Source organism: Macrobrachium rosenbergii, chromosome 15 (assembly GCF_040412425.1).
Source record: "Macrobrachium rosenbergii isolate ZJJX-2024 chromosome 15, ASM4041242v1, whole genome shotgun sequence".
Classification (NCBI taxonomy): Eukaryota; Metazoa; Arthropoda; class Malacostraca; order Decapoda; family Palaemonidae; genus Macrobrachium; species Macrobrachium rosenbergii.
Window position 1 is genome coordinate 19,165,059 of NC_089755.1, and position 23,936 is coordinate 19,188,994.

General features: G+C 49.5%; 1 protein-coding gene across 1 annotated transcript in view; it reads left to right on the forward strand.

Annotated features, from left to right (window-relative positions):
* The first annotated feature begins 728 nt into the window (after window positions 1-728).
* Window positions 729-23,936, forward strand: part of LOC136846452 (aminopeptidase O-like) — a 130,532-nt gene continuing 107,324 nt past the window's right edge. Inside the window, exon 1 of the mRNA XM_067117227.1 lies at window positions 729-864. The gene's annotated coding sequence lies outside the window, so the exon portion shown is untranslated. The remainder of the gene's footprint in view (window positions 865-23,936) is intronic.

The following is a 23,936-nucleotide window of genomic DNA, read 5'->3' on the forward strand; positions in this document are numbered from 1 at the left end:
ACCTTGCTCAAGAGTTTAACGGCCGTGTCCAGCTTCGCCGTAAGTAATTCCTACTGTAAAGAACCCCAGGTTTGTATAGTTGGGAAAAATACAATTTACTTTAAAAATTTGTGATATTAGTGTGTTATCCTTGTTAATACTGAATTGGTTTAAGAGACATCGCCCCGTGATTTAGAAAACGCAAAGGACTGTGTTGTTGTTATGTAAGGCTTTTAGCGGTTTTTAACCAACTAACAAAATTAAGCATACAGTTCACTTTGACTATGCAATCACTATTTCTCCACCTGATTACTTGACAGAAGGTAATTCACAGTAATAAATCAAAACCGTAATTTTCTTATGACAACAGACAATACTACAGTAAGAAATAGATCATATAAAAATATGTTAGACAAAATATATTATCAAAAATGATTGTTGTGCGGGGAATCAACAACATCAGTCACATAAAGAAGATAAAGAGAAATTGATAGTTATTATAACATCTGTTGAAAGTAGAGACTGAAAATAGAAAGGCATTTTATATATATATATATATATTATATATATATATATATATATATATATATATATATATATATATATATATATATACATATATATATACATATATATATATATATATATATATATATATATACATATATATATACATATTGTATTAAAGTAAAGGGGAAATAGAAAGAACTGGGGAGCCGTTCCATTGAACGTATCTGTCAATTACTACTAGTAATAATATTCATTCTGTACAACCGTAACCAAAGTCAAAGACTGGCGGTAAAATATTGGCGTATTGTTTTAATTACGTTAAGTTATCAGTGATGAAAGTTTACACGAGGCCTGCTTAGTCGAATAAGTGTATATGTAAGTATATACTGTAGGCTATGTGTATATATAGAATCAGGTAGGCGTATGATCGCCTACGATCATAGGCTAGACCTAGGCTACCCGATTCTGTAAGTGTAGCTTGGTGTACGTATGCGACTGAATACTGTATACCTCGTTTAGGATGACTAAGTAGTAGCTGCGCTGCGGCGACTGCCTCATCACTTAGCTTTTTCTACAGTTTTTGGTTGCTAATTATGGATTGACCTTCAATTTTTGTCGCTCGACTGTAATTAACCTGTAAGTAACCACTGAAGTTCATCCAACAAGGCCAGGGGACCCGATGGGAATGTGGGGTTATGGGTCAGGTAGAACACAGGCAATGAGAAAACACCCAAACGTTACTTTGTTCCGACACAGTATACAAACCTTCGGTCCTTTACGTTAGGATTACTTTCAGGCGTAGGCTGGGAAACGGCCGTTGAACTTCAAACAAGGTGGTTAGGTAGTTGACTACTGTCCAGGAGGCAGGGGTACCGCCTGCCCGGATGTAAACATTCCAATTTGCTTTTGGCTGTCGTAGTGTGCGGACGTTGTTCTTCACGCTCTCTGCCTGACAGCTATACTTCTTCTCTTTTGGTGGGAAATTCTTGTTTTTTTCATTATCATGGAGAAATCAGCTAAACCCCCCTATCCCCAGCGTGTGTGCCCTGGGGTAGGGGGTATGAAATGTAACTCGGTAATTCTAAACCCGCTGTCCGCGGTGAGGTAGCCTATGGGAGTTGATGTTTTTCTATAGAACTTGACCTGCTGAACAAGAATTTCAAGTAAAATTTTGTCGGTCGGCTGTAACTAAAGCGTAATTGACACTTGAAGACTGCACACCGGTACTGTGGGTCCCCTGCACTGGCGCATACAGCTCAAGGGTAAATTACAGTTTAGCTGCAGCCGACGGGCAAAGTGTTACCCTAAACTCATGCAAAGCAAGCAAAGCAACACTGAAAAACGTCAACTGCCACAGGCTACCTCAACTGCACACTATCCATTGCTTACGATCAGGGCGAAGAAACGTAAACGGTAAACAAATCCGTCATCTTGGGTTACGTAACCACTAGGGGGGGTGAAGGTGGGGTACTGCACAAAAGGTACAAATTAGTAAAGTGACATAGGACTGTTATGTAGAAACATGGCTGTAAATGACAGTTACCCAAAAAATAATAACGCTCCTACATGAAAAGCACTAAAACCTAATAGCACCAAAACACAGGTGACCTTACTACCTAATAATAAAGAAGGATAGTTTAGGAACCTTACCTTAAAGGGGTGGAGGGTACAATTCAGCCGCCGCCTTTACGAACGTGTGGAGCCTCGTCTTCGGGTCATCAAAGTGGTTTTAAAATAGGCCACTGCCAAGTACCCGACGAAGTTGTACTGCCTACGGCGGTACCTAGGCGTCGTCTCACGAATTTCCTTCCACCTCCTCTCAACAGTATTTGTATGCACACCAGTTACTGGGTCCACAAAGTTCATGGATTGATTGACGGTTAAGTATACGTACCCTATCGTCCTTCAGGCAGTCATAAGCTCTCCAGCAATCAGATACAATAGTTGTCCCCGGTACAATGTAGTCCTTATAACTAAGGTAGCAATTGACACAGGTAAGTGGCAAATTGCCCTTGGTTACAGGCTCAGAGGGGCGGGAGGTTCTGGGGATGACGTCCGCCATCATGCTGGGTTGAAGAATGAGTGAACTGTGCCGGTGAACTGCACCGGAACAGGGTAGGAAGGATGAAGTTGGGGGGGCTAAAAGTGTATTTCTGCTTTCACTTTTGGGGTGACGGAACGGCGCTGCGCGCCTTATCCGCATTTTTTAAAATAATCTGGCAGGTTCGTATGCTCTGGCAAGCGGTAATATTGCGCTGCGCGCGCCAACCACAGGGCTTACAAAATATGTAAAAAAAAAAGTTTCTGTTAACGTCACTGAGAGAAAGTGGTAGCGAAACGTCCTGCAAGACCCTTCTCCTCCTACCCCATACACATGCTTCAGGTATCTGCGGACAAATGTAAAGTAATTTTGTAAGTTATTTATGGTTAAATCATGTTGCGAAGAGACGTCAATATATTTGTGAACGGAAAAGTACTGGAAGAAGGTTGTAGGCACAAGCTACAACGAATAGGAAACGGTTATAAAACAGTTGAGCAAAAGGAATACATGTAACTGAGTTTATGTATCCCCCAAATTCTCCACCTGGGTGAAACGTAATGTTGGGGTAACATTGAAACGTGATTGGTTGGGTACAGCCACCCGCCAAAAAACCCACCAACTACACTCTCAGTTGGAGGCATTGGATGAACTGAAAGCTCCCCTGTAAGACTGCGCATGCGTGACATGGCCTGGAATCGGCAGTAGTAGTGATATGGGAAAAGTACCTTTGTAACGGCTCGCGCTATCCATTTATTCCCCCTTATTTTTATGCTTGTTTTTCGTGTTCCAAACCTTTTCCCAAGTTATTTACCCCACCCAGAACCCCGGGTTCCCAACGGGTCCCCCTCACCGTGAGCTAGCCTATTCTCGAAAGTGTTTTACCCACCCAGGACCCAGATTCCCAACCGGTCCCCCTTGCCGTCGGCTACAGTTCTAAGGTAATTTACAGCTTAATTACAGCCGACCGACAAAATATTACTTTAAATTCTTGTTCAGCAAGTAAAGTTCTATAGAAAAATGTCAACTGCCATAACCTAGCCCACCGCGGACAGCCGGCTTAGATCTACCATGTAACTCATTTAGATCTCGAGTCGACGTGGACCCACACACCCTCTGTACATCTTGCAGGGGACGTGTGTGTTCAAGCGACGATCCCTATAGTGAGTGTTGTTCGTGGTCCTCCGAGCAATGGGGCAAGTTCGAAGGAGGAGACGTTACCGTAAGCCTACCAAGGAGTCGTCCGGGAAATACGCCCTCGGCGACTCCATTGGTTGGCGGCATGTGTCAGGCTCGTTTCTCCCTCCTGGCAAACTTCCCCTGCTTGCTCCCTCTCCCTCGGGTGAGGACCCCCTCCCCTTCTTCTTACGTTTCATCGTTTGTGGAAGGGCACGCGGGAGAGTTGGACCGCGACATCCTCTCTGAGGTCTCTTCCCGTTCCAGAGGGGAGTTTTTTCCTCCGGAGCGAGTGGAGGCTTCATGTATTGACCTGACTTTTGCTTCAGGTTCCGGACTGGATAGCCAGACAAGCTCATCCTGACTACACCTGGGCCTACCTGGCTCGTCACTGGAGGGATTGGCTTCCCTGACCCCGCTCCAGTCACGACCCACTCGGCAACGACAGTCACCACTACATCCGTCACCTATTCGAGGTTTGCCCAGATGCCGGTGTCAGTTGCATCGCATCTGGACACCCAAGTGTTGGCGTCACCTGCGGTGCAGCACGCTGTTCCGCTGCCTCCCGGCTTCCTGGCTCCATTCACGCGTGCTGGCCCCGCCTACATGGTGATGTCATCTTATCCTTATGTGATTGTCGCTGCCCCTGTTGCTGACCCTGGCCTGTCTTCGAATGCTGTTCCTCGTCTGACCTTCCAGCCCGGCCCTTCGTCTGCTTCCATCCCCATTCCATCGACCCTGGCACGGCCCGACTTGAATCTTCATGCGGGAGGGGCGGCGCCTGCATTCCCGGCCCCGCCCACTTTTGTTCCTGGCCGACGCGCGGCTCTCTCTACCCAGGCAAATGCTGGCCCGAGCTCCGCAGTCGTTGCCCGGGATGTGCCTTCTGCTGCAGCCCCTCCTGCTGTTCCTGAGTGTGCGGCCTCGCTTTCCTGGCTTGGGGACCTGACAGCGTTCCTGAAGCAGATGATAAAGAAGAAGAAGAAGAAGAGGTCTAGGAAGGTGTCGTCGTCTTCATCTTCATCTTCGTCATCATCGTCGTCTTCGTCTGCTGCTTCTTCCGCTTCTCCTTCCGAGGCTTCGCAGCCGAGGAAGAAGAAGTCTGCCTCTCCCCTAAGAAATCTCGCACCGAGACTTCTAAGGGTCTGCCTCCTTCCACAGGGAAGGCAGTGGGATCTCTCGTCGGCTCTTCCCAATCCTCGGATCAGGGAACCACTGCCCCGGCCTCCGGGCCAGTGGCACCGGGAGCCAAGGGCGTGCAGACCAAGGTCGGCACTCCCCCCCGCAGCGCCTAAGAGACTTCCTGCATCTAAGGCCAGCGAATCCGCGTCGGACACTCGTTCGCGAGTTGCTCCAAGTACCCGGGTCCCCAAGGAGACCCGGGTACCCCAGTATGATACGGGAGAAACTTCTCACCGTACAGACCAGGGCATGGGGCGAGAGAAAGAGCCGGAGCATGCAGGTGCTCCGTCACTTCCTGCTGGCACTCCTTCAGGTGCCAAGTCAGGTTCCCGGGATAGTGCTTCAGCCCAGCCGGGCCCGAACGCAAGGAGAGGTAGGGAAGAAGTCCCCTACTCAGTCTTCCCGAGAGGCTCCTGCTTCGAAGAAGACTGGGGTGCGTCCAGAGGACAGCGCAAGCTCACGCCAGTCAGCCGCGCGTTCGACTCCTCCCAGTCCCCGACCACGTCCACGCGGCCAGCCTGGCTCGGGGGAGGCGAGGTCGCCGGCTCGGCTCTGCGAGCCGCTCCGCCTCTCTCGGGAGATCGCTTCACCTGGGCTGAAGCAGTCTCCTCGACCGGGCCTGCCATCACCGCAGGTTGGTGACCACTCTCGGCCCACTGCCTCTGCTGGTTCTGCCAGTAAAGCCAGTGAGAGCGCCCGATCTTCCTCACCTGTCCCCTCCGCCCCTTCGGTTCCTTCCAGGGGGCGTGAGTCAGAGAGGAGGAGCTCTGGGGAGTGTTCTCCTCAGAGTTCTACTGCGTGGGGGTACGTACCTGGCTCGGTTCTTGGCTCGACCAGGTCCTACCACCGCATAGTTCAGGAAGATCCACGGGGGTCTGCCGAGGTTCTCCCTCCTGCAGGGAGAGTAGTTCGGGAGGACCGCACTCTGGAGGGACTCGAGGGCCCTCTGCCCCAGGATGTGGACACCCCCGAAATACAGAGGACTTTTGCAGAGGTTATCGCGCTGATTCGTCAGCACAATGACCTCGGGGAAGGGACCACAGCCTCATCTGTGGATCGTCCGTCGCGCCTCGAATCCTTCTGGGGACCCAAGAAGGAACCCAAGGCTTCGGTAGGGCTGCCGTGGTCCGTGCTTGCCGAGGGAGTACTCGACCAGGTGAACAGTCTTGTTTCTGGGCAAGACAGTTCGCTTCGTTCGAGCCGCTCGGACAAGCTTCTTCCTCCTCCTCCTCTGTCCTCGTCAGAAGCGTTTCTGACCAAACAGGTTGACCCGGACCTGACTCGTTTGGATCCAGGTCTGTCGTTGCAGCAAGTGACTGCAGAGAGTATCTCCTCTCTCAGCAAGAAGTTGCAACCCTGGAAGCCACCGCCATGGCGGCCTTCCAAGCAGTCTCCTGGCTCGATCTGTGGTCATTCACAGTATCGAAGGTAGCTGCTTCCTCAGGCGCTACTGTACCTGGGGAGGACTCCGCCTTTGGGAGACTGTGCCAGTCTGGAGGTAGGGCTATTTCCTACCTCGCCCACCAGACTGCAAGCCTGTGGGCAAACCTTGTGCTAAAGCGAAGGGATGCCATTCTCTCTCGCTTGCCAGGTCTGTAGGTCCCAGTCAGCTATTGCCCTTCGGAATGGACCGTTGCTGGGTTTCCTCCTCTCTTCCCTAGAGAGTTGGTGGACGCCAAGGTGGACAAGCGCCGTGCCGATGACAGCGACCGGCTTGTTCATCAGGCAGTGGCCAAGACCTCCGGGTCTTCGCACCCCACTGCGGCCAGGTCTTCGGGCCAGGCTGGCACTTCCTCGGCCCCTAAGAAGTCCCAGTCTCGAAGGGGTCCCAGGAAACACCCAGCCTTCTTCTGCCCCGAGAAGGGGGTCCCTCCTCCCCTTTTCAGCCCACTTTCCAAGCCGGTAAAGGGGCAAGGGTAAGAAGAAGAAGGGGAAACGCTAGCGGCGGCGTTCCCCCCCAAAAGCTGCCGAATGTGGGGGGCTGCCTGTCGAGCCATTGGGCAACTTGGCAGCGACACGGAGCCGAGACCTGGATAATGGATGTCCTTCAGGAGGGATATCTACTACCCTTCGAGTCTCGGCCTCCCCTCACCTACTCTCCGGTCCATCTCCAAACATATCTTCCAGGTTCGTTGAAGGACATCGCACTACAGCAAGAAGTGGAAGCCATGCTGAGCAAGGGTGCTGTAGAAGTCGTGTCGGACCAGTCTCCAGGCTTTTACAGCCGCATCTTTCTCGTAGAGAAAGCCTCAGGGGGATGGAGACCGGTCATAGACCTCTCTCCCATGAACCGCTTTCGTTCGCCAGACTCGGTTCCGATGGAAACAGTGCAAACTGTGCTGGCCTCCATCAGGAGAACGATTTCATGCTTACGGTGGACTTGAAGGATCGTATTTCCAGATACCCATCCATCCGTCCTCTCTCGCAAGTACCTCCGCTTTGTCCTCGGGAGTCGGTCTTCCAATTCAGGGCACTTTGCTTCGGCTCTCGACCGCTCCCCAGGTGTTCACGAGTATCCTCTCTTGTGTCAGCTTGGGCCCACTCGCACGGGATACGCCTTCTCTGAGGTATCTCGACGACTGGCTAGTCCTGGCAGCTCTGTTCTACTACAGGACAGGATCGTCTCCTCGAGTTTTGCCGGGATCTAGGGATCGTGGTAAATCTGGAGAAGTCAGATCTCACCCCAAGCAGAGGACGAAATACCTGGGCATGCTGATAGACACGGTGGCAGCAAAAGTCTTTCCCTCGGACTCTCGTATCAGCAAGTTCAAGGAGGCAGCACAGTTGTTCCTGTCTCGACAGGAGCAACAAGCTCGGCAATGGCAAGTCGTCATCGGTCACCTGTCGTCATTAGAAAAGCTAGTTCCTCACGGCGTCTTTACTTGCGGTCTCTCCAGTGGAGACTAAAGGAGCTCTGGTCCCAGTCCTGAGACCCCCCAGTCCTTCCTCATTCCTCTTTCCGAGGAAGTGAGAAAGGACCTCCACTGGTGGTTGGACGACAGGAACCTCTTAATAGGAGTATCCCTGCATACTCCCCCCGGACATGCTTCTGTTCTCGGACGCATCGACCGAGGGATGGGGCGCACACCTGGAGGAGTTGCTGACTTCGGGAGTGTGGCACCGAGAGACGACAAGCACCTTCACATCAATATCCTGGAGCTCAAGGCGGCCTTCCTGGCTCTCCAGGAGTTCTGGGATTGAGTGATGGGACACTCCGTGGTATTGATGAGCGACAATACCACGGTAGTGGCATATGTCAACAAGCAGGGGGGACTGGTGTCCCATCAGCTTCATCAGTTGGCAATGCAGGTGCACGAGTGGGCAGTAGCTCACTCGGTAGAGCTGTCAGCCAGATACATTCCAGGCAAGAGGAATGTAGTGGCGGACAAGCTCAGCCGCCAGAGCCAGGTGGTAGGGACCGAATGGTCCCTCCATCAGGAAGTAGCGGAAAGGCTGTTCGACCTGTGGGGGCGTCCAGTGATAGATCTGTTCGCCACCCGCACAACAGAAAACTTCAGGTCTTCTGTTCTGTCGTGCGGACCCATGGGCCACTGTGGAGGACGCATTCCAACACCCGTGGGACAACCTCGACACGTGCGCCTTTCCTCCATTCTGTCTGATTCGCGGGTGATCAGCCGAGTGATGATCACCCCGAATCTCAGAATGACTCTGGTGGCACCCAAATGGCCACAGGCCAATTGGTACCCGGACCTGCTAGCTCTCCTCTCCGAGGCACCGAGAGATTCCCCTGGCCCAACCTTCTGCGCCAACCTCACGCACAGCGGTTCCACCTGGCAGTGCATTCCCTGTGTCTTCACGGCTGGAGGTTATCCACCATCTCTTGCGAGCGAGGCTTTTTCGCGCACAAGCAGCAACAGAGATGGCAGGATACCTCAGAAGATCCTCCGCAGCGGTATACCAGGGAAAGTGGTCCGTCTTCTGTGGTTGGTGTCGTCGAAGGGGTATCTCTCCGGTCAGAGCTACTGTTCAGCAGGTCGCGGACTTCCTCGTCTTCCTTCGCGAGAGAAGCTTCTCTCCATTTCAGCAGTAAAGGCTACCGCGCATCACTCGGCCTAGTCTTGAGGCTGAAAGGAGTAGACATCTCTTCCTCTTTCGAGATTTCTCTACTCATGAGAAGCTTGAACGGTCTTGCCCACCCAGGATCTCAGGCCCCCTGCGTGGGATGTGACTCTCGTTCTAAGGAGCCTGACTCGTGCACCTTACGAGCCTTTAAGAGAGTCGTCAGACAGGGATCTGACCTCAAGACCATTTTCTTGCTTGCCCTGGCGTCGGCGAAGAGAGTTGGCGAACTTCATGGACTTTCCTTTGATGTAAAACACTCAAGGATGGGGATCAGTTACGCTTTGATTTCATCCCGGATTTCGTAGCGAAGACTCAGAATCCTTCGGTCCCTGATGCACGGTTCGAGTCCTTCACGATCCCCTCCCTAGAGGACTTCGTAGATAATGATCCAGGCGAGATGCTACTGTGTCCTGTTAGGGTGCTGCGGTGCTATCTGAAGCAGACTCGGCACCTCCGGCCTGAGTGTCGACGACTCTTCGTTAGCACCGGCTCGACCAAGAAAGAAGTGTCCAAGAACACCATCTCTTTTTGGCTTCAGAGACAATAAGGAGAGCGTGCTCTGCTGCAGGAGAAGACGACACTGGTACGCTTTGTCCGAGAGCTCACGAGGTCCGCAGCATTGGTCCATCCTCGCATTCCGGAAGAATATGTCGGTACCACAGGTACTGAAGGCAGGTGTGTGGTCCCGACAGACTACCTTCACTTCCTTCTACCTCCGGGATGTTGCACACAAGTCCTTGGACACTTTTTCCTTGGGTCCTGTGGTGGCTGCTCAACAAGTTGTGTAGCTTATCCAGCTCCCCTAACGGGACAGGTTGCATCTTGCCTATGTTGTACGGTAAGGATTGGGGAGATGTTTGTTGAGTGACTGGCCTCTTTTCCTTTCTCCCTATCCTAAGCTCTCTTCCCACGGGCAGGAGCGGACGTGCCGTTACAAGCTGGACCAGGCGATCGAGGCAGGTAAGCACATAACGGGAGCTTCCATTCTATTCCTTTTCAGGTTATAGAAGCAACCCCACTCCTTTCTCTTGCAAGGAGGAAAGAGTAAATGACTTTGAGACAAACCCAATGCTTGTATTTGCCTTTATTGTCATCCGACGTCAATTCTTCCTAGCCTACTTTGCATGAACTGACGTTTCCCTCTTTCATGCAAAGGGTCCCAGAAGTCTGACATAGATCTTGCGTTTCTTACAACCCGATCTTTTGTCAGAGGTGATTTTTCCTTCCTTGCTCTTGACCAGGAAGGGAAGACAAGGTGGTGAACTCCAGTCAGTTCAGAGAGACTTTTTCAGATTCCTCCCTCCAATCAGTAAGTCTCCAAAATGTAAAGGACCGAGGGTTTGTATATTGTGTCGGAACAAATAACAATTTTTGAAAGTAAATTGTATTTTTCCTAACTATACAAACCTGAGGTCCTTTACAATTATGCCCACCTCATGCCACCCTCAATCTGTACATGGGCCGAAAGGCAAATTGGAATGTTTACATCCGGGCAGGCGGTGCTCCAGCCCTCCCGGACAGTAACTGCCTAACCACCTTGTTGAAGTTCAACGGCCGTTTTCCAGCCTACGCCTGAAAGTATCTCCTAATGTAAAGGACCTCATTTGTATAGTTAGGAAAATACAATTTACTTTCAAAAATTGTTATTTTTCCTAACTATACAAACCCAAGGTCCTTTACACTTTATGCCCACCTCATGCTACCCATCAGTCTGATACCTGGGCCGAAAGGCAAATTGGAATGTTTACATTCGGGCAGGCGGTACTCCCGCCTCCCGGACAGTAGTTAACTGCCTAACCACCTTTTTTGAAGTTCAACGGCCGTTTCCAGCCTATGCCTGAAAGTAATCCCTAATGTAAAGGACCTCGGGTTTGTATAGTTAGGAAAAATACAATTTACTTTAAAAATTGTTATTTTACCTTCAATTTTTGTTGCTCGACTGTAATTAACCTGTAAGTAACCACTGAAGTTCATCCAACAAGCCAGGGAACCCGATGGGAATGCAGGGTTATGGGTCGGGTAGACCACAGGCAATGAGAAAACACCCAAACGTTACTTTGTTCCGACACAGTATACAAACCCTCGGTCCTTTACATTAGGATTACTTTCAGGCGTAGGCTGGAAAACAGCCGTTGAACATCAAACAAGGTGGTTAGGCAGTTGACTACTGTCCAGGAGGCGGGGGTTACTGCCTGCCCGGATGTAAACATTCCAATTTGCTTTTGGCCATCGTAGCGTGCGGATGTTGTTCTTCACGCTCTCTGCCTGACTGCTTATTTCTTCTAATTTTGGTGGGAAATCTTTGTTATTTTTCTTGCTAATCATTATGGACAAGCCTTCTAAGCCTTCCTATCCCCAGCGTGTGTCCCGGGGTGGGAGGCAAGAAATGCAATTCATTTAGGTCCAGCGTATACGCGGACCCACACGCTCTCTGCCCATCTTGCAGGGGGCGTGTGTGTTCGCGCGACGCTCCTCTTAGTGAGTGTTGCTCTTTGGTCCCCCAAGCAATGGAGGAGGTTTGAGGGGAGGAGATGTTACCGTCTTAAGCCTACCAAGGAATCGTCCGATCCGAAACACCTCAGCCTTTCTCCCATCTTGACTCAGTGGTGGCGAATGTGTCGGGTTTGTTTCACCCTCCCGGCAAGCTTCCCCTTGCTTGCTCCTCTCCTTTGGTGAGGACTCCCCCCTTCCTCATTCGTTTCATCGGTTGGGGGAGAGGTGGACCGAGACATCCTCTCGTGGGTCTCTTCCCATTCTGGAGGGGAATTTTTTCCTCCAGAGTGGGTAGAGGCTTCCCAACCTAACCCAACTTTTGCTTCAGGTCTTGGGCTGGATAGCCAGGCAACGGACATCTCATCAACCTGGCTACACCTGGGCCTACCTGGCGTACCATCACTGGAGGGACTGGTGTCACATCTGTCCAGCGCTCCAGTGACCACTCACTCTGCAGCGACAATCACCACAACCTCGGTCACCATGTCAGGGTTCGCTAAGCTTCCAGTGTCAGTAGCTTTGCACCTGGATACCCAGGTCTCGGCTGCCCCTGCCGTGCATCATGCAGTACCGCTGCCTCCTGGGTTCCTGGCCCCGTGCACGCAACCGGGCCCCTCCTGCATGGTGATGTCAACTCTTCCATATGTGACTGTCCCTGCCCCCGTTGCTGACCCTGGCCCGATTTTGACTATGGTTCCGGCTCCTCGCTTCTTGATCCAGCCCGGCACTTCGTCTGTTCTTCTCCCCATACCTTCGACTCTGGTGCGGCCCAGCCTGGCTGCCCACGCACCACCCGTGCCTGCATTCCCGGCCCCGCCTACTTTCATTCCTGGCCGACACACGGTTGCTCCCGCCCAGGTAAGTGCTGGCCTGAGCACCGCGGTCTCTACCCAGGATGTGCCTTCTGCTGCAGCCCCTCATCCTGTTCCTGAGTCTTCAGCTGCGCCTGCTTGGTTTGGGGACCTGACGGCGATACTGAAGAAGATGGCGAAGAAGAGGTCTAGAAAAGTGTCGTCATCTTCGTCTTCGTCTGCTGCCTCTTCTTCTTCTCCTTCCGAGGCTTCGCAGCCGAAGAAGAAGTCTGATCTTCTGAATCCCTCCCAAGAAGGACTCTCACTCCACCGAGACTTCCAGGGTCGGCCTCCTTCCACAGGGAAGGCAGTGGGATCTCTCGTCGGCTCTTCCTGATCCACGGATCAGGGAACCACTGCCCTGACCTCTGGGTCAGTCGCATCGGGAGCCAAGGGCATGCAGACCAAGGTCCGCACCCCCCTGCTGTGCCTAAGAAAATTCTTGCGTCTAAGGCCAGCGAGTCCACGTCGGACACTCGTACGCGTGTTGCTCCGGGTACCCGGGTCTCCAAGGAGATCCGGGTACCCCAGGCTGATACGGGAGAAACTTCTCACCATACAGACCAGGGCGAGAGAAAGAGCCCTGGCATGCAGGTGCCCCAGCTCTTCCTGCTGGCACTCCTGCCAAGTCAGGTCCTCGATATAGCGCTTCGGCCCCTCATGGCTGAACGCCAGGAGAGGTGGAGAAGAGGTCCCCTGCTCAGTCTTCCCGAGAGGCTACGGCCTCGAAGAAGACTGGGGTGCGTCTAGAGGACAGTGCAAGCTCGCGCCAGCCAGACGCTTGCTCGACTCCTCCCAGTCCCCGGCAACGTCAGCGCGGCCAGCCTGGCTCAGGGGAAGCGAGCGCGCGGCTCAGCTCAAGCGAGCCGCTCCGCTTTCCTCGGGAGACTGCTTCACCTAGGCGAAAGCACTCTCCTCGACCCAGGCTGCCGTCACCACCGCGGGTTGGTGACCGCTCCCGGCTCACTGCCTCTGTTGGTTCTGCCAGCAAAGCCAGTGGGAGCGCCTGATCCTCCTCACCTGTACCCTCCGCCTCTTCGGCTCCTTCCAAGGGGCGCGAGTCGGACAGGAAGAGCTCTGGCAAGTTTTCTCCTCAGAGTTCTACCTCGTGGGCGTACGAACCTGGCTCGGTCCTTGGCTTGACCAGGTCTTATGCCCGCGTGGTCTAGGAAGGATCACGGGGGTCTGCTGAGGTTCTCCCTCCTGCAGGGAGAGTAGATCGGGAGGACCGCACTCTGGAGGGACTCGAGGGTCCTCTGCCCCAGGATGCGGACACCCCCAAGGTACAGAGGACTTTTGCAGAGGTTATTGCGCTGATTCGTCAGCACAACGACTTTGGGGAAGGGACCACGGCCTCTTCTGTGGATCATCCTTCACGCCTCGAATCCTTTTGGGGACCCAAGAAGGAACCCAAGGCTTCGGTAGGGCTGCCGTGGTCCACGCTTGCCGAGGGGGTCCTTGACCAGGTGAACAGTCTCGTGTCTGGGCAAGACAGCTCACTTCGGTCAGGCAGCTTGGATAAGCTTCTTCTTCTTCCTTCTTCTTCTTCCCCAGGCCTCACCAGAAGAGCTTCTACACAGGTTAACCCGACCTGACTCGTCTGGATCCGGGTCTGACGTTGCAGCAACTTACTGCAGAGAGTATCTTCCTCTCCCAGCAAGAAGCTGCAACCCTGGACGCCACCGCCATGACGGCCTTCCAAGCAGTCTCCTGGCTCGATCTGTGATCCTTTACAGTATTGAAGGTAGCTGCTTCCTCGGGCGCCATCGTACCTGGGGAGGACTCCGCCTTTGGGAGACTGTGCCAGTCTGGGGGTAGGGCTATCTCCTACCTCGCCCACCAGACTGCGAACCTGTGGGCAAACCTTGTTCTGAAGTGGAGAGATGCCATTCTCTCTCGCTTCTCCAGGTCTGTAGGTCCCGAGTCAGCAATTGCCCTTAGGAATGGACCGTTGCTGGGTTCCTCCTCTCTCTTCCCCAGAGACTTGGTGGACGCCGTGGTAGACAAACGCCGGGCCAATGATAGTGACCGGCTTGTCCACCAGGCAGTGGCCAAGACCTCCAGGTCTTCGCATTCCACTGCGGCCAGGTCTTCGGGCCAGGCTGGCACTTTCTCGGCCCCTAAGAAGTCCCAGTCTTTGAAGGGGTCCCGGGAAACACCCAGCCTTCTTCTTCCTCGAGAAGGGTGGGGTCCCTCCCGTCCTTTTCAGCCCATTTTCCAAGCTGGTAAAGGGGGCAAAGGGAAGAAGAAGAAGGGGAAATGCTAGGGGCGGTGTTCCCCCAACAGCTGCCGAATGGGGTTGCCTGGGGGCCATGCCTGTAGCGACATGCCATTGAGACAACATGGATGTGAGGGATACAGAGCCGAGACCTGGATAGTGGATGTCTTTCGAGGAGGGACACCTCACTACAGCAAGAAGTGCAAGCCATGCTGAGCAAGGGTGCTGTAGAAGTCGTGTCGGACCAGTCTCCAGGCTTTTACAGCTGTGTCTTTCTCGTAGAGAAAGCCTCAGGGGGATGGAGACTGGTCATAGACCTATCTCCCTTGAACCGTTTCGTTCGCCAGACTCGGTTCATGATGGAAACAGCGCAATCCATGCTGGCCTCCATCAGGAGAACAATTTCATGCTTAAGGTGGACCTGAAGGATGCGTATTTCCAAATACCCATTCATCCGTCCTCTTGCAAGTACCTCCGCTTTGTCCTCAGGAGACGGTCTTCCAGTTCAGGGCACTTTGTTTCGGCTCTCGACCGCTCCCAGGTGTTCAAGAGAGTCTCTCTCTCATGTCAGCTTGGTCCACTGCACGGATATGTCTTCTGAGGTATCTCGATGACTAGGATATCTCGACAACTGGCTAGTCCTGGCAGGCTCTATGGATCACAGTTGCTAGTTTTGACAGGGATCTAGGGATCATGGTGAATCTCGAGAAGTCAGATCTCATCCCCAAGCAGAGGATAAAGTACCTGGGCATGCTGATAGATTTGGTGGCAGCAAAAGTCTTTCCCTTGGACTCTCGTATCAGCAAGTTCAGGCAGGCAGCACAGCTGTTCCTGTCACGGCAGGAGCAACCAGCCCGGCAATGGCAAGTCGTCATCGGTCACCTGTTGTCTTTGGAGAAGCTAGTACCTCACGGGCGTCTCCACCTACGGTCTCTTCAGTGGAGACTAGAGGAGTATTGGTCCCAGTCCCAAGACCCCAGTTCTTCCTCATCCCTCTTTCCGAGGAGGTGAGGGAGGACCTTCACTGGTGGTTGACGACAGGAACCTCTTGATAGGAGTATCCCTGCATACTCCCCTCTGGACATGCTACTGTTCTCAGATGCATCGACCGAGGATGGGGCGCACACCTGGAGGAGTTGCTGACTTCAGGAGTGTGGCACCGAGATGACAAGCGCCTTCACATCAACATCCTGGAACTCAAGGCAGCCTTCCTGGCCCTCCAAGAGTTCCGGGATCGAGTGATGGAACACTCCGTGGTACTGATGAGCGACAATACCACGGTAGTGGCATACGTCAACAAGCAGGGGGGCCTGGTGTCCCACCAGCTTCACCTGTTGATGATGCAGGTGCACGAGTGTGCCACGGCTCACTCGGTAGAGCTGTCAGCCAGGTACATTCCAGGCTAGAGGAATGTCGTGGCAGACAAGCTCAGCTGCCAGAACCAAGTGGTAGGGACTGAATGGTCCCTCCACTCGGAGGTAGCGGAAAGGCTGTTCGACCTGTGGGGGCGTCCAGCCATCGATCTGTTCGCCACCTGGCACAACAGAAAGCTCCAGGTCTTCTGTTCTGTCGTGCCGGACCCATGGGCCGCTGCGGAGGACGCGTTCCAGCACCCGTGGGACAACCTCGATGTATACGCCTTTCCCCGTCTGTCTGATTCACTGAGTGATTCGAAAGTGATGATCACCCCGAACCTCAGAATGATTCTGGTGGCACCCAAATGGCCCCAGGCCGTTTGGTATCCGGACCTGCTAGCTCTCCTCTCCAAGGCGCCGAGAGAGATTCCCCACTGGCCCAACCTGCTGTGTCAACCTCAAGTAGAGCGGTTCCACCAAGCAGTGCATTCCCTGTCTCTTCACGGTTGGAGGTTATCCACCATCTCTTGCGAGCGAGAGGCTTTTCGCGTTGCACAGCAACAGAGATGGCAGGATACCTCAGACGATCCTCCACAGCGGTATACCAGGGAAAGTGGTCTGTCTTCTGTGGTTGGTATCGTCGAAGGGGTATCTCTCCGGTTGGAGCTACTGTTCAGCAGGTCGTGGACCTTCGCCAAGAGAACCTTCTCTCCGTTTCAGCTGTGAAAGGCTACTGCGCCGCACTCAGCCTAGTCTTAAGGCTGAAAGGAGTAGAGATCTCTTCCACTTTCGAGATATCTCTACTAATGAGAAGCTTCGAAAGGTCTTGCCCACCCAGGGGTCTCAGGCCCCCTGCATGGGCTGTGACCCTCGTCCTAAGGAGCCTGACTTGTGCACTGTACAAGCCTGTACGAGAGTTGTCAGACAGGGATCTGACCCTCAAGACCATCTTCCTGTTAGCCCTGGCATCTTCGAAGAGAGTTTGCGAACTTCATGGACTTTCCTTTGATGTAAAACACTTGAGGGAATGGGGATCAGTTACGCTCAATTTCAATCCCGGATTTGTAGCGAAGACTCAGAATGTTCAGTCCCTGATGCACGGTTCGAGTCCTTCACGATCCCCTCCCTAGAGGACTTTGACTTTGTAGATCGACAGGAACCAGAAACAAGATTGCTGAAATGACTGACCTGACAAACAAAGGAGGGAGGAGCTGAACAAAACAGAAATACTTTAAAATTAATTTATTTCAATAAACTTATATACTGTTACATATTTACAAATGAGTCAATTGGTTCAAGAATACCATCTTTATAATTCTGGCTGAGTCATCAGCAAAAATCAAAAGTAAACAATGAAACAGTTTCAGGAGAAGCATCGAAGAGCCAGTACAATAACAGAAAAACATTTGACATAAAATGGGGAACAAGAATTAGGCTTCATAAATTGAATCATGAAAGAATGTCCAAAAATAAACATTAAACAATAATGACAGGAACAACAGGTAACACAGCACAACAGACCATTACAACACTTGTCACCTAAATACATCAAGGATGATTGAACAAAAAAATCAACACAGTAGGGTAAACAAAGATCAATTCCTATGGTGGCTGCTCCCTCAAGTTGTGTGCAAAATTAGCTCCTAAACAAAAATAACAGTGAAATCCCCTTAATGTTGCAACACATTGTGGATTGGGAATTGAATGGGAAAACGTGATACAGCAGAAGTACAAAGGCAAAGGCAATCACCTGAAAATATCCCACAGCAGGGAGCTACATATGCCACCACAGACGAAGAACAACACAGGAACACTGCAGGACAACAAAGAATGGAGCTCCGATCTGTCAACCATCTCAGGTTGATAGAAGTCCTCCAACTCCAGGCGCCCATGAAAGAGTCGAAGAGAACCATCATGAAAAAAAGACTCTCCAATGCTTGCTGATTTGCCTGCTGGCGTCCTCTCAAATAACGACGACCATGACAGCCCAACACGCAAACCATCTGAACTCCAAGAAACTCTCCGCTGCTTGCTGCATTGACCTGAAAGGCAGAATTAATGTGCTGACTGCAACTGATTGCTTCCTCAACCTTCTCATTGCTGAACCAAACCTGACTTGGTGAAAATGGTCCAATGAACCTTCCTGCTTTGAACCTGACAACTGGGAAGACTTTCCATCAAACAGACGTCAACTTCGCCAGCAAGAAAAACAAACAAAACAAAGGAGGCAACTACCCACTAAAAGGAACAATCGGAAAACGATTGTTCCTAACAGTAAGGATGAACCAGACGAGATGCTACTGTGTCCTGTTAGAGTGCTGCTGTGCTATCTGAAGAGGACTCGACACCTCTGGCCTGAGTGTCGGCCTCTTCGCTTTCTTCGGATAGAAAGATAGGAACATCCAAGAACACCATCTCTTTCTGGCTTCGCCAAGAGGCATAAACCAGAAGCATACTCTGCTGGGAGAAGACCCTGATCTCTGATGACTTTTAATACGATCCGAAGCATTGGTCCATCCTCGCATTCGGAAGAACATAATGGTTTCAAGGTGCTGAAAAATGTGGTCCCAGCAGACTACTTTCACCTCCTTCTACCTCCGGGATGTTGCACACAAGTCCTGGACACTTTTTCCTTTGTTCCTGTGGTGGCTGCTCAACAAGTTCTGTAATAGCTCCTCTAACAGGACAGGTTGCAGACTCGCCCAAGTTGTTCGAAGGCCTTGTGATTGGGAGGATGAATGTGGAGTCCCAATGGCCTCTTAGATCTTTCTCCCCATCCTGGCTCTCTTCCATGGGCAATAATGAAAAGCAGAAAAGCTGGATCTGGCGGTCGATGCAGGTAAACCAAAAGGAGCTCCCATCTATTTTCCGTTCAGGTTGATAGAAGAACCCCACTCCTTTCTCTTGCAAAGGAAGGAGACCATGACTATAAGACAAACCCAAAGCTTGTATTTGCCTTTATGTCATGTAAACAAATTCTTCTAGCCTACTTTGCATGAACTGACGTTTCCTCTTTCATGCAAAGGACCCAAAGTCTGACAACTGATCAGAACACCTTACAACAATGGATCTTTTGTCAGAACTTTTCCCTTGCAATCTGAACTCTCACGACCAGGAAGGGAAGACAAGGTTTGGTGAACTCCAGTCAGTTCATGACAGACACTCAGATTCCTTCCTCCAACCAGTAAGTCTCTAATGTAAAGGACCCGAGGGTTTTATATTATGTCGGAAATCACAGTTTTTCAGAAATTGTATATTTTTTTGATAACTATACAAACCCAGGTCCTTTACAAATTTAAATAATACCTCATACAACTAATTAAATTATTTCGTTCTCTCCGTCTGATATCGTTAATGGAAATTATGTAGTGGGATCTTTCTGAAGATTTTTGTTTATATATACAGTGTTTGAATTTATTAATACAGGCCAATTTTGTGATAACCTTGTTAAGCTGTCGTTCCCTGCCTGTTACTTGGGTTTGAAGGCCAAGGTCCTAACTGGAGTAATCATAACCAAGTGGTAATGCTTCTGGAATTCCAGCAGTCCTTTACGTAAATACTTAATACTTTCAACAAGTTTGGGACCTAATTTATTCACAATGGAGTTCATACATTCATCCGGACCCCTAGATTCTGACCCCTTGTCGTGGGTAGGGGCTTAGGGACCAGCAAAAGGGTCTTGATACCTGATTGGGACTCTCCACTAGTCTTGAGACTCTGCTGCCAGCCAACTAAATTCACAGAACTATCTCTTCTTTCTAGAAATTTTCATTCTTACTACATCCTTCCCCTCCATGTCACATTTTTCATCCTAATAGTTTTGGTTTAAATATGGACATTTTCCACTTTTGCAAAAATTTTACTGCTTTAGGTGAGTCTGAGAAGGGACCGTGTTTTGGGAGGGTTGGCATCTGAAGCTAATTGTGGGAGTTGTGGTGGTTGAGTCGCCACCCTGACATGGTTTGGACCTAAGAGATGGTGATGGGACCCTTCCCACTGCTATCTTGAGGGCGGAACCATCTCTGGCATCAGCCCATCGGAATCCAGGGGGCTGGTGTTTGGGATGGGACTCCTGGCTTTTGTCCGGAAGCCCACCAACATGCTTACGGATGGGGAGTCAGTCCCCATTGGTGGGGGCAGAACTCTCAGCAGGCGGATTGGCTTATACCTGGGCCACTGAAAGCGTGTTGGTGCTATCCTGAAAGGGTAGGGTATGGGGTGGACCATTGGGAGTCAACTCACTTGTGCCATTGGTGGAGAATCCCAATACCTGACTGATCCACGATGCCTTCTTGATATACCAAGCAGTTTTAGGTGGGTGGATAACCAGTAAAATGCTCTCTCAAAATGGATTTGGTGTTGGGGTGGGGATGAGCCCTCCTGGATCCTGGCGATATGCTTACTGGCACGGGAAACGACCTTTGCTGTGGACTGGTTTAAACATGGACACTTTAGTTCTCCTCCTGGATCCGATGACTTAACATTGGCAACGACTTCTGGCATGAACATGACTCCGAGACACCAAACACTGAGACACCAGGGTATCAAAAATCTGGTGGAATTTGATTCAAATAATAGTGCCTTTATTGCACTAATGTATTAGCCTATCATTGGACTATGAATGTTTGTTCAGTGTAGCCAAGCAATTTGGAAAAGTAGAAAGAATTAAATTAACTTCTAGAAAAAGATAAAGCAGACTTTTTGTGCTTATATCAAATTCTCTTCTTCCCAGGAAGCATAGTGAGGCTCAACAGAAATTACATGGCCATGTTCTCAATGATGCAGTACTCAGCACGAAGGTGTTCTCAGTGAAAAATTGAATGATGAGCCATTTGATTTTGTACCAAAGGATGAAGAACATGGATCAGTCCCATGTGCAGAGAACTTCCTCCCCCTTTTGGCATGTTGCTAGCTTTAAGGAGGAAGGGAAAATCTCATAAAGGTGCTGAATGCATTGAGAACAAAGTTGGTTCTATCCCCATTGGAAATTTGAAAAGGTATGGAAAGAACTTATTAATAAAAGCTGGAAATGAGACTCAAGCAGTTCTGTTAGCTAAATTCAAACCACCTGAAGATGGGAATATTGAATCATATTTCTTCTCACAAATTTTTAACACTTTAAAGGGTGGTATACTCAAAAGATCTTCATGTTTTTAAAGAGGAGGAGATTCTCAATCGATGCCCCCTTGCATCTCATTAAAAAACTGGGTGGTGATGCAGCCATCCTACTAACCTTCTCCTCTAGTTACCTACCTGACACCCTCATCATTGTTGGCCACGAAAGGATGCAGGTTAAAAAATAAAAGAAGCCAAAACAATGTCGTAAATGTTTGAATATGGCCATATTCAAAACTCATGTATTAATAAAAAAAGATGTTCTGTATGCTCTGTAGAGCACGACAACCCTGATGATTGTGAAGCAGCCCGTGCTGTTTTCAGTTTGCAAGGCGACCACACACCAAATTCTAGGACCTGCCCCCAGATATAAATTCGAACAAGAAGTGCTGGCAGTGGCAGATAATGAACACATCAGCCTTAGTGCAGCAAAGCGGGTGGTAATGGGGCAAACAAAGTGCCAACACTACTTATGCTTCTGTAATAAAACTTGATGAAAACTTCCAACAAACAAAACTGTGTCAATAACATCTACTAGTAACCTGGTAACCTGCTTCTACATCGGCAAATACAAATAAAATCTCCAAACCCTGAATCACTTTCGGCAGAAGTGCTTTGAAGTCCAGTACCAAAACTGCACTTCAAAAAGCATGGAAAATCTACACCACAAAGCTGGAAACAAAAAAAATAAAGGCAGGAAAATCAGCCAATAATTCAGGCAAACATATTCTGAAAATACATTCCACCAAAAAGAATCTAAAGGAACAATCCCAATTAGATAGAGCAAACTCTAACCCTTGTCGTTACACCACAAACAAAAATAATAATAAAACTAGCTGCTAACTACAAAGAAAGCGCACAAGAAACACATCCCCAATGATGATAATTTTATAATAAAAACATCAAATGGGTTCAGTGTTTTGGAAGAGATCTCTCCTCCCAGAAAGGTGAGTCCAAATGTAGTTTCAGAACCCAAAAACCATCTGAGTGCTTCAGTCATGCCGCCCTAAGACTCAAAGCAACAGCAACAACAATATTCAGAAGACCAGTGAACACCCTGACCATCAAAGGCATAATAAAAATCTGAAGATCAACCAAAACCCTGAACACTTTAACAGATGAAAAAAGGATTAAAAAAACCACCTCTGATAAAGGAGAATTTTCCTCTCCAACCTAGGATCAGTACTTCCCCTCCAGTGAGTGAAGTAGTACTTTTACCACTTTTACATTCACTGCCATCGATATTCTTCCAGTGGAACTGCAAAGGTCTCAGAGCCCGTTCTGAAGATCTTAAAGTTTTAATGAATGAATTCAATCCAGGGATTATATGCCTGCAGGAAACAATGATAGGCAACTCTCTTTATAATCCCTGGACTTGATTATTCCATATTTAAATCATACTCCCCAGTTGGTGATCGTGCTCATGGAGGTGCTGCAATTATTATCAATAAGTCTTTGCAGCACTCCACAATACAACTAAATACAACTCTCCAAGCGGTTACAGTGTCTGCCATCATTTTGACAAGAGGATCACAATCTGCTCACTATACCTTCCACCAGACCTTTCTTTTAACATTGGAGATATTCAGTCCTTGAATTAACCAACTTCCAGCTCCTTTTCTTCTGTATTAGGAGATTTTAATGCCTACAACCCCTTTGGGGAAGTCAGTGTTTAGATAGTAAAGGGAAAATAATTGAGGACCTTATTGATAGGAATGATGTTGCACTATATAATAATGGGTCAATGACCTTCCACAACATTCATCATAATCATCTTTCTGCACTGGACCTTAGTATTTCTTCAACAAATATCCACCTTGACTTTAACTGGTCTGTTAATGAAGATTTGAATGGCAGTGATCATTACCCGATCCATCTGAAATATATGCTGAAATGCCATCTGAAACATTACCTAAGTGGAAGGTAGAGGATGCTGACTGGGACAAGTTCAGTCAAGGGTGTCAATCTAGATAAGGAATTTGAGTCATTTCATTCTCACCTGGATGCCTATGACTACTTCATTGAATCCACTCTGAAGAGTGCTGAGGCCTCGATCTCCAAAAACAAAAGGCAAACCTCGCAGACCTGCAGTTCCCTGGTGGAATAAGACATGTGGTACTCTGAGGAAAGTCACTAGGAAGTGCTACAGACGATACAAAACTAGTGGCTCCCCTCAGTCTAAATTAATCTATAAACGTGCTTTAGCCAAGCAGCGGCGCTTTTATAAGAAAAGCCAAAGAGAGAGTTGGCTTTACTATATCAATGGAATCAATTCCAAAACTCCATTGAGAGTGGTGTGGCGCAAAATTAGGAAACTGAGTGGAAAATTTGTTGCGCATCACCATTACCCTCATTAAAAGTCAATAACACTCTGATCACAGAGCCCACTGAAGTTGCCAATGAGCTGGGAAAACACTTTTCTCAAGTTTCCAGCCCTGATAATTATTCTCCAGAATTTCAGAGAATTAGGAATTTGAAATGACTCTGAAATTTGATTCGGGAAAATCTGAACCATACAACTGCAAATTTTCCTAAGAGAACTTCCTGAAGCACTCTCTTCAACTGAATCAACAGCTCCAGGTGATTCAATTTTATATGAAATGCTGAAACACCTCCCAGATGATGCCAAAAATATCTACTCAAGATTATAAACAAAATATGGGAAACTGGAATTTTACCCAAGGACTGGAAAATATCCATAATTGTCCCCATAAAAAGCCTAATAAAGATGCTTCCCAAGCCACCAGCTATAGACCAATAGCTCTTACCAGCTGTGTTTGTAAGCTGATGGAGAAAATGATAAACACCAGATTAGTTTGGCACCTGGAAACTAAAGGACTAATAACTCCATTTCAATTTGGTTTCAGGAAAAATCGTTCCACCCTTGATCCTTTGCTGAGGCTGACCAATCAAATCCAGCAAGGATTTGCCAAAAG